The sequence below is a fragment of the Pyxicephalus adspersus genome, unplaced genomic scaffold (assembly GCF_032062135.1).
Source record: "Pyxicephalus adspersus unplaced genomic scaffold, UCB_Pads_2.0 Sca619, whole genome shotgun sequence".
Taxonomy (NCBI): Eukaryota; Metazoa; Chordata; class Amphibia; order Anura; family Pyxicephalidae; genus Pyxicephalus; species Pyxicephalus adspersus.
The window spans coordinates 1-10,974 of NW_027317626.1; the positions used below are offsets into that span (position 1 = coordinate 1).

Consider the following 10,974-nt stretch of genomic DNA (forward strand, 5'->3'; position numbering starts at 1 on the left):
TTGCTGGCAATGACATCCGGTAGTCTTGAACTCGTGGACATCACCAGATGCTGGGTTTCCTTCTTTTTTAATGCTCTGCCAGGCCTTTACTGCAGCGGCTTTCAGTTGCTGTTTGTTTGTGGGCCTTTCTGTCCGAAGTTTAGTCTTCAACAAGTGAAATGCATGCTGAATTGGGTTCAGATCAGATGACTGACTTGGCCATTCAAGAATATTCCACTTCTTTGCTTTAATAATGTCCTGAGTTGCTTTGGCTGTATGTTTTGGGTCATTGTCCATCTGTATTATGAAACGCCTCCCAACCAATGTGACTGCATTTAGCTGGATTTGAGCAGACCGTATGTCTCTGAACACCTCAGAATACATTTAGCTGCTTCTGTCCTGTGTCACATCATGGATAAACACTAGTGTCCCAGTGCCACTGGGAGCCATGCATGCCCAAGCCATCACACTGCCTCCGCCATGTTTTACGGATGATGTGGTATGCTTTGGATCATGAGATGTTCCAAGCCTTCTCCATACTTTTTTCTTGCCATCATTCTGGTAAAGCTTGATCTTGGTTTCATCTGTTCAAAGAATGTTTTTCCAGAACTGTGGTGGCTTTTTTTAGATGTTTTTGAGCAAAGTCCAATGTAGCCCTTCTATTCTTGAGGCTTATGAGTGGCTTGCACCTTGCAGTGCACCCTCTGTATTTACTTTCATTCCGTGGACGTCCAGGTCTTTTAGCATTGCTGAATTCACCAGTGCTTTGTTTCTTTCTCATGATGTACCAAACTGTAGATTTTGCCACTCCTAATATTGTAGCAATTTCTCGGATGGGTTTTTTCTGTTTTTGCAGCCTAAGGATGGCTTGTTTTACCTGCATGGAGAGCTCGTTTGACCGCATGTTGTCTGTTCACAGCAAAATCTTCTACATACAAGCAACCCCCTCAAATCAACTCCAGGCCTTTTATCTGCCTAATTGTTAATGACATAACGAGGGAATTGCCCACACCAACCCATGAAATAGCCTTTGAGTCAAATGTCCAATTACTTTTGAGCACCTGAAATAAAGTGATTGTGTATAAAAAAAGGTTTTATTTCCTCACATTTTATGCAATTTTTTTGTTCAACCCATGAATTAAAGCTGAAAGTCTGCAGTTCAACTGCATCTGAGTTGTTTCATTTAAAATTGATTGTGGTAATGTACAGAACCAAAATTAGAAAAAAGGTGTCTCTGTCCAAATATTTATGGACCTAACTGTAGATACAAGGAGAGGTTTTTACTTTGCCTTCATGACAATTAAAAGTAAGTATATTTCATAGAAGATATGGTCATATAGGGGGGAAATGTACCTTCTTTTGGCTTTACTGGAACCTCCTCTTTAGAAACTGGAGTCTCTGGTAAAATAATTTGTTACAGATAAGTGAGAGATGTATGCTTGTTATCCAAGTAAAGTGCATTATATAGTAATATAGAAAACTGCATAACAGTGGATTTTATTTTTTAATTTTTATAAAATAAAAAGTATTATTTCTATTAATTAGCAAACATTAAACCTAAACAATATTGCTACCATTTTATATTGTAGCTTCTCTGGTTCAAGTGAGAAGATGACCAAACTTACCCTTTTTAGGTTCAGCTGGTTTTTCTTGCTTTTTAACTAGGGTCTCTGAAAATGAGTTTATGTAAATGCATAGCAATCATAAGTGACAATGTCAATTTCATAAGAGCACAACGTAAATAGCATTTCTTAAAACAAAGTAATATAATCACAGTGTTGCAATGCATTAAATATTTGGTATATATCATTGTAATGTTTATGTTTCTTTGGCTCCTTTTCTTGTTTTTCACCTTTTTATGTTGAAATAAAATTGATGAATGTAATGTTAAATAATTTATTGTTTTATATTCTCATTGTATATTACATTTTTCCATATATGACTTTTTTGGAGGGGAGATAGCTTACCTTCCTTTCCTTTGGTCTACCTTTGCCTGAACTCAAAACTTTTTGTAGGACTCTTTGTTAGGTAAAGTAAAATAAGTACCAGTATTCCAGAGTGGCTTTGTCAAAGAGGCTGCTGTGTGGCAACACCTCTGACAACTGTTTGGGGATTTCATAGAATTTTCACAATTTATATTTCTTTGGTGTGGACAAGGAAAATAATATGTGACATATATATTATATGTTATGAATTGGAGATATTATATATATATATATATATATATATATATATATATATATCTCAAATCTGACAAATCTGGCAAAACGTTTTAGAAATGCACCATAGGGACAGGGAGGTTAAGGAGAGAGTCCTCAGCCCTCTATAAGCTCCATGTCATTATCTGAAGTTGATAGAGCAGAGTTAGTAGAAAGGAAACAACAAATAAGTACTACTTGGTTATAGTAATATTTTTAGGTTCTGCTGGTTTCTCTTGTTGCATTTAAATTTTAAAAATATTTCACAGTAATCAATAATGACAACAAACAATCCTAAACAAAATACATTTTACTAAGTAGGTAATATTATGCTAACAATTTAGAAGTATATGGCATCAAAAAAAAAAATTTTAGTACATACCTTCCTTGGGCTCCTTGGGCTCCTTGGGCTCCTTGGGCTCCTTGGGCTCCTTGGGCTCCTTGGGCTGCTTGGGCTCCTTGGGCTCCTTGGGCTCCTTTTTGTCTACATAAGTTGAAAAATTAAATGTTGAGTGATTTAAATCATAGCCATAGTTTCATTAAATGTATATTGCCATGTTTTCCATAGGTAACCTTTTTTGTGAAATTACCTTCCTTTGGTTTTGTTGGAATTTCATGTTTTACAACTGGGATCTCTGTTAAAATAAGTACATTTTTTTGTAATTTATATACAAAAATAGATACAAAATGTTTCTAATATAAAAGTTTTACTATATTTTTTTCGAAATAGATCATCCAATTTTTTTTTTAAAGATACATAGATGGTGGAAATGTTATTGTTTAGCATATATTACTTTGATTGCTGGAAAGAGAGAAGTTATGAGAAGTTACTGAGATAAATCACAAGTGTACCTTTTTTCGGTTCTGCTGGTATCTTTTGCTTTTTAGCTGGGGTCTCTAAAAAAAAATAAGATGAGTCTCCATTAATGTCATATGTACATTTTGTAAAAACTGGAAGGTGGTGAGTTTGTAATGAAAAGACCACTTTATTGGGTACTTTTGGTCCTATGGACTGTTAGAGCTGTTAGAAGTAAAATTTTCTCAAACTTTAGGAATATTTACTGGCGAGCAGAAAGAACATCAAAAGGATATAAAAAAAAAAAAAAAAAAGATTTAATAGATCAAATAATATACCCCATAACACCTTAAACCTTTGAACCATTATAAGACAAAAGAACAGTAAAGTATATTGATTAGAAACTCTTAGGGACTCCTCCAAAACTGTAGTATATTGATGATCTAGATAGTATGCTAAGGTGTGAAAAATTAAAAAGTGGATACTCTGCAAGAACAGCAACTTAAAATAACACCAGTCCTAACAAAGAAGGCAATGAGTAGGGACAGCATGAGACAACAATCTCAACTATTTTCCCCCTATATTTTATACGAAAAGCAGTAGCATGTATTTTTATACACAGTAATTTGAAAGTGAAAAGAAAAGGCTTTTGGTGCAGATATAACAAAAATTACTGTGCACACAGTATGTAGTAGTTTAAATTGCTAGGTAATAAGCGTTCTTGAAGCAGTAACTTTTGTTAGCTACCTGAATCAAAGAAATTATATTCATTTATAGTAATTTATTTTTTTAGGACAGACTACTTGCCATACCAGTCACATTAGTGCTGCTGAAAGAATGTTTTGAATAATAAAGTCTATTCTACTTTACTGTTGCATGATTTTGCAACACTTATATATTCAAATGTATCAAGTATTCTCCATTGTCTACATTATTGTATTTAAAGTCCTGCATAAAAACTGTGCCAACAATTTTTACTTTATGCAGCCAAAGGCGCACTGTGAATGTTTAAACTGTTACATCTCATGGGTCACTTTTTGACTCTCTGGCATTAATTGTGCAAATAAGTTTGCTTGCTGATGGAACAAAATAGCTAAAGATGTGCTGTTCCTTTAAAAAGAAACACTTTATCTATGTTTTCATTGCACTAAGCAACTCATAGGGCAGTCAAAGGACCTATGCTCATTTATCATCAACTGCATGCCTATCGAAATTTATAAACTAATATTATTGGTAACGTTTGGGCAACTACTGGTACCTGTAAATACCTACACCCTGTTGTGCCCGGGCAGGTTCCAACGTATTAAAGTCCCAAACTATAATAAAGTTGTCCCAAACTATAATAAAGTTGTCCCAAACTATAATAAAGTTGTCCCCTTTAAATTATTAAATACCTTTTTAAATACCTTTTTGGTTTGTGTAATACAATATTTTTTAATACGTTTTGTAACATTTTGGTAGTAAGGCATACATTTTTCTATCTAAAGCTTCAAAGTAGCATTTAAGGTTCCTCCACAGGTTCGAAGCTTTGCCCTTTCTGTAAGCCACATTTTCTAATCAAGACTACACATGTTAGTATAAGCAATGTAAAAGGATTGCAGTCATGCAGAATATTCACACTGAAACCATGATGTGAGATCATGCTGTCCTACAAAGGCTGCAGCTGAAACAAGATTATTATCTTGCATTTTAGGAGAATTAACTATGCAACAAACAGTATACACTAATAAACATGTGTAGTGTGGATAAGTGTATTGTATTTATAATGGAGGCATCATTTCTTCAAATTTCAGTAAAAATAAGGGCTATATAATGAAGCAAAACACCAATCAGTTTGGAAACAAAATATTTATTTACAGCAAAAAGCAATGATGAAGTGCATGTAGCATAATGCTTTGGATTTGACATGCTTGAGTTCAATGTAACATGATAAGCTAGTTGACTCTGCATAGCTGCATTATTTCAGGGTGACGGTGCATTGATGTATGTACCTTTCTGTTGTTCTTTAGGCTCCTTTTCTTGTTTTTGTTCCTGTTTATCTAAAAGAAAAGTAATATATATAAAATAAAATATATATATATATATTAAAAATATACTCCTGCAAAGCCTAACTTATGATTATGTACCTTAAATAAAGAAGAACTCTAGGCAAACAGTTTGGCATGTAGGCTGAACCAGGAACCCCTGGCACACAGGGGAACATACAAACTCTTGCAGATAGGGTCCTGGGATCTAGTACTGCCATGGCCAGAGCGTAACCTCTGACCCACTGTGCTGCCCTTATAATAAACAAATAATATTAATACATAATAAACACATATCATAATAAACAAAGAGCATAGCTTAAATTATGCATACATGATGCATCTGCAACCATGCAGGTTTCCCACCTTAGACTATGGCTTATAATGGATATGCAAAAATTCAGCCCTGATTTGTACTATTGCACCAGTATCAAAAACAGGTAGGGCTTGCTGGCAAAGCCACTTCCAAACTAACTATCCTTGACTTGAAGACAAATGCATCGTATCTCTGCTAAGTTCCTAATTACATAAATCATAAATATTCCTTTGGCAATAACAGAAACACATTTTAAACTTTCTGTTTATGTGTTTTGAAATGTATTGCCTGCATTACGGTATAACCGTATCAGTAATTTGCCCAAGATTCAGATAACTTTCACCCAAGATTTACAGATTTTTGTGATATTCTTTTTTGGGAATTTAAAAGAAAATAAATAACTGGTTAAGACTGGGTTGAGCTAATGCACAGCAAAAAAACTGAATTGCTGTGCAGCTAGGATGCACCTTTCAGATTAGTAGTATTACTCAATCATTATTTTAAAACAAACAGTGTTTCACCAAACATAGACTAGTGCTTAGCCAGAGTTCGCTTTGTCAACCACTTGCCAAGGCACACTACATTTAAGAGACCTTAAAAATACACAGTGGTGTCATGTCATGTACTTTTGAATTCTCTTGAATATCTTGATGAGCTTCTATTTTTTAAAGTTTTTCTGGAAACGAAATTTGTATTTAGTCAAGGCCAGATACTTCTTGTATTAATTCTACATTACTTTACTGGCTAGTACTATAGATACTACAGTTTTAATCAAGAATAACATAAGTAATGCATAAATATGGATTGTCAAATACAGTATTCCACAATATCACTGGTCCTGCTGAATTAGAATTTAGATCTAACCTTGGAATGGACACTCCAATAAGAGTTATCTAAAACATGTGACATTTTTTGTATTGATTCATATTCTTGTCCTTTGGGACAGTCCCAAACCCAAGGATTAACAACTATCACAGACAGCTAGGCAAGTTAGAAAATTTCTATTACTTGGTTTTGCTACTCTCAGTTAAGTTGGTGCTAGGTTCCCGCACTGTGCCCCTCACTGCTCCTTTACTTATTCATTTAAAACTGTAAGGTCAGCTTATAGGTTTATGATGTACTCTTCACAGCTTTCAAGAAAGGAAGCCCTGAGAGGATATACCTTTGATTTATTAAGAATATAAATATGTATACCTTTCTTTGGTTCTGCATGCTTTTCATCCTTCTTTATTGGGGTCTCTAAAAATGTAGACAGATAAAAAATATAAGGAGAAACAATGCATACTTTATGGAAATGTTTTGTGTTAATTTTAAAGCATTATTGTAATCAACATAAAAGTGAATATGTTGCCAAATGTATAATACTACAGATAACTGTACACACTAAAATGCAAACATCATACATATTCTAGGTATTTCAAAAAAGTAAACAGACTTGATTTATTAAAAGGGGCACAGTCAGTCATTTAGGGATAAGTAGTGTGTAAATATCTATAATGGACCAAAAACGTATTTTTTGCATATATACAGGGAATAATTAGACCAGGGGACGGCAAATTTTTCGGACTACTAGGCCATTTCAGGCACACTAGGTCAGATGAAACAAGGTGTCCAAGGAAAGGTTTTTTTTATTTGAAAATACAGTACGATCAAAGGGAAATATGATGTTGCATGTTCTTAGACACAGATACAATGTCCGGTTCTAATGATGAGTTTAGCAACAGAATGTCAATAAGGTGATTTTCAGTGAGCTGAGAGCGCGGCTTGTTCTTACCAAACTTCATCTTGGAGAACAGCTGCTCGCACAAATAAGTGCTTCCAACATTGAGATCACACGCTTGGCTTGGGCTAACAACATTGGAAATTGAGCATGTGGCAGCTGACGGTAGAAGTCAATGAGAGTAGTGCAAGAAGAAAACTTGGACAAGAGAATGTCCGAAGCCTGCAGCTCGATCAACTTCAATTGGACATCAAAGGGGGCGTCATCATAGAAAAAGTCAAATGGAGTGCTGACGATCTTGAAGTCTTGCGAATGAAAATGCACATCAGTGAAGCGCAAATAGAATTCATTCCGCAGGGTTGACAGGACACTGATGCATTCTTCAGTGTCAACGAGGGCTATATCACACTGGGCGTGGTGTGGGAAATGGTCATAGTCGCCCTTATACATCTGCTTTGGCACACTTTGCCCCTGATTCATCAAGCAGAATCGGATTATCGGTCGCGCATTCGTATTAGCGATCCGGAATCGTACGCGGTCGCGCTATTCAGCAACGGGTGCTTGGCATCGAAATGCCCCTTGAGATTGGACCGCTTGAAAGTGCTGTTGGTGTCGATGCACACTAAACACAGGGCTTTGTTGCCGCGTTGGAGTAAGAGTAATTCGTCAGTCCATTCAGGGTTGAAGACACGACGTTCGAGGTCAACCTTCCGGAGACTAGTAGCTGCGCATTGCTTCTGCTCTTTAAACATAGTAATTGGGGTTACTGTTCAGGAACTCCATGATATCGATAATATCGTTGAAACTCGCGATGATGCGACAATTCAATTAGGCAGAATTCAACAATAGGGCGTTAGGCCATACTGGAATACTGGCTAGGCCGTACTGGAATACTGGCTAGGCCTTATCTGGCCCAAAGGCCAGAGTTTGCCTACCTCTGAATTAGACAAACAAATAACTGATTTATGGTTTCATTATGTGTGCATCTAAGGAGTATATATTATTTTTTTCCCAGCACAAGGGCAATCTGAGGTTTTGGTTCAGTCAATAAACATGAAAGTCAAACATTTCATTATATTGGTTAATATACATTACACTTTTCTTATTAGTTAATTTTCCCCACCCTTAATTAATTCATTTAGTTTTTAGTTAGCACTTTTACAAGCTCACCTTTCATTGGTTCTGCTGGTTTTTCTTGCTTTTTTACTGGAGTTTCTGAAAATGAAGGTGTAGTGAATGTGCATCAGTTAGATGTAGCAAAAAAAGGTTTATTTTAAGAGGAATAAGAAGGGCGTAATATTACATTTGTGCGCATGGTTCATAGTGGTTACCTTTCTTTGGCTCTTTGGGTTCCTTTTCTTGTTTTTCTTCTTTTTTGTTTAAATAAAAAAAATAGTGTGAATTGTAAATTATTTCATTTTTCAAGATATAATGAGGCTTGTTTACTAAAATTACTAAGTATGTGAATATTCATTTCAAGTTTACAATTATTCCTGTTCACTTTGAATACTCATGTAAAGTTTTCTCGAGAAAATTGAAAATGAATATTTGTACACATTTTGTGTGAAGGAACGTAATTATTGTAGAAACTCAGCTCAACTGTGTAAACAGTTTGGTCCATAAATATTTGGACAGATACAACTTTTTTCTAATTTTGGTTCTGTACATTACCACAATTAATTTTAAATGAAGCAACTCAGATGCAGTTGAACTGCAGACTTTCAGCTTTATTGCAGTGGGTTGAACAAAAAGATTGCATAAAATGTGAGGAACTAAAGCTTTTTTTACACAATCACTTCATTTCAGGGGCTCAAAAGTAATTGGACAAAAATAAAAACCTGAAAATAAAATGTTCATTTCTAATACTTGGTTGAAAACCCTTTGCTGGCAATCACATCCGGTAGTCTTGAACTCATGGACATCACCAGATGTTGGGTTTCCTCCTTTTTAATGCTCTGCCAGGCCTTTACTGCAGCGGCTTTCAGTTGCTGTGTTCAACCCACTGAATTAAAGCTGAAAGTCTGCAGTTCAACTGCATCTGAGTTGTTTCATTTAAAATTGATTGTGGTAATGTACAGAACCAAAATTAGAAAAAAAAGTTGTCTCTGTCCAAATATTTATGGACCTAACTGTAGATACAAGGAGAGGTTTTTACTTTGCCTTTATGACAATTAAAAGTAAGTATATTTCATAGGAGATATGGTCATATAGGGGGGAAATATACCTTCTTTTGGCTTTACTGGAACCTCCTCTTTAGAAACTGGAGTCTCTGTTAAAATAATTTGTTACAGGTAAGTGAGAGATGTATGCTTGTTATCCGAGTAAAGTGCATTATATAGTAATATAGAAAACTGCATAACAGTGGATTTTATTTTTTATTTTTTATAAAATAAAAAGTATTATTTCTAATAATTAGCAAACATTAAACCTAAACAATATTGCTACCATTTTATATTGTAGCTTCTCTGGTTTAAGTGAGAAGATGACCAAACTTACCCTTTTTAGGTTCTGCTGGTTTTTCTTGCTTTTTAACTAGGGTCTCTGAAAATGAGTTTATGTAAATGCATAGCAATCATAACTGACAATGTCAATTTCATAAGAGCACAACGTAAATAGCATTTCTTAAAACAAAGTAATATAATCACGGTGTTGCAATGCATTAAATATTTGGTAGATATCATTGTAATGTTTATGTTTCTTTGGCTCCTTTTCTTGTTTTTCACCTTTTTAATATGAAATAAAATTGATGAATTGATGTAATGTTAAATAATTAATTGTTTTATATTCTCATTGTATATTACATTTTTCCATATATGACTTTTTTGGAGGGGAGATAGCTTACCTTCCTTTCCTTTGGTCTACCTTTGCCTGAACTCAAAACTTTTTGTAGGATTCTTTGTTAAGTAAAGTAAAATAAGTACCAGTTATATGTTTTGTTGATTTCCAGCAGCCTGCTAAATTGAGAATCATGTTTAACAATTGTTTAAAGCAAAATTCAGATTTTGCAATTATTATATAGTTTCAGTATTGGGTCCTGTATATAATTCTTTTTTTTGTTTTTATTTATTAAGAAAAATAGAAAAATTAAATTTTATTGTTTAGCAGACATAATGTTTTACCTAAGCAATAATGCTCCTCCACTATTCCAAGGTAATATTTTGCTTATGAATTCTATTCTTACCTTTCTTAGGTACTGTTGGTATCTCTTGTTTTTTAACTGGGATCTCTGAAAAATGCAGCAAGTGGATAGGTATCAGCTAAGCAAATTTAATGAAAACTAAAGAAGAATAGATTTTCCTTCTTTTCTTTTTCATCTTCTTTCTCTAAAATAAATATATCAGAAAATTATTACATTTTTGAGGTTTAACATTGACCTGTTTTCACAGGTATTTGTTTGTACTTTCTATTTTTGTTAAATAATTTACCTCCCTTTGGCTTTGACACTTCATGTTTCACAGCTGGGGTTTCTGTTAAAATATTAGTTAAAAGTCAGAGATAGATGTATGTTTTGTTATAACACACTACTGTGCTACATTAGATAAATATAACACTCCAGTAATATGTAATAATATTTTTTTAAAAATCCAGTTTTATAAATATTGAATACTTAAATGGACTGTCTGAGAGCTCTATTTTTTTTAATGGTATACACAATTGGTCAACATACATTACATTTTGAGCAAACAAAAGTGAATCTTTCTAAGTTTTCTATGTAGAAGGGGATCCAAAGGCACATTCATGTATAAAATGATGCTACATCCCAATGAAAAGAATACAAAGGTACAGAATATAGGTACTGTCAAGGCACCAATACAATACTCTGATAAAAAAGTAATGCTTTATTGATATTAAAAAGTAAATTATTATATTATTTGCACTATAGGTAGAAAATTGTGGCTGTACAGTAAGCTAATTGTCATATATATATATATATATATATA

The 10,974-nt window shown here is 34.0% G+C and overlaps 2 long non-coding RNA genes across 2 annotated transcripts; both read right to left on the reverse strand.

Moving 5' to 3' along the window:
* Positions 1-2,559: 2,559 nt before the first annotated feature.
* Positions 2,560-3,076, reverse strand: LOC140321080 (uncharacterized). The gene is made up of 3 exons (XR_011918817.1): positions 3,030-3,076; positions 2,768-2,812; positions 2,560-2,661 (listed from the first exon to the last, which is right to left on the reverse strand). It is a non-coding gene; the product is annotated as an uncharacterized lncRNA (long non-coding RNA).
* Positions 3,077-8,203: 5,127 nt separating this feature from the next.
* Positions 8,204-10,261, reverse strand: LOC140321081 (uncharacterized). Its single transcript, XR_011918818.1, has 5 exons — positions 10,215-10,261; positions 9,530-9,574; positions 9,258-9,302; positions 8,365-8,403; positions 8,204-8,248 (listed from the first exon to the last, which is right to left on the reverse strand). It is a non-coding gene; the product is annotated as an uncharacterized lncRNA (long non-coding RNA).
* Between the last annotated feature and the right edge of the window lie 713 nt (positions 10,262-10,974).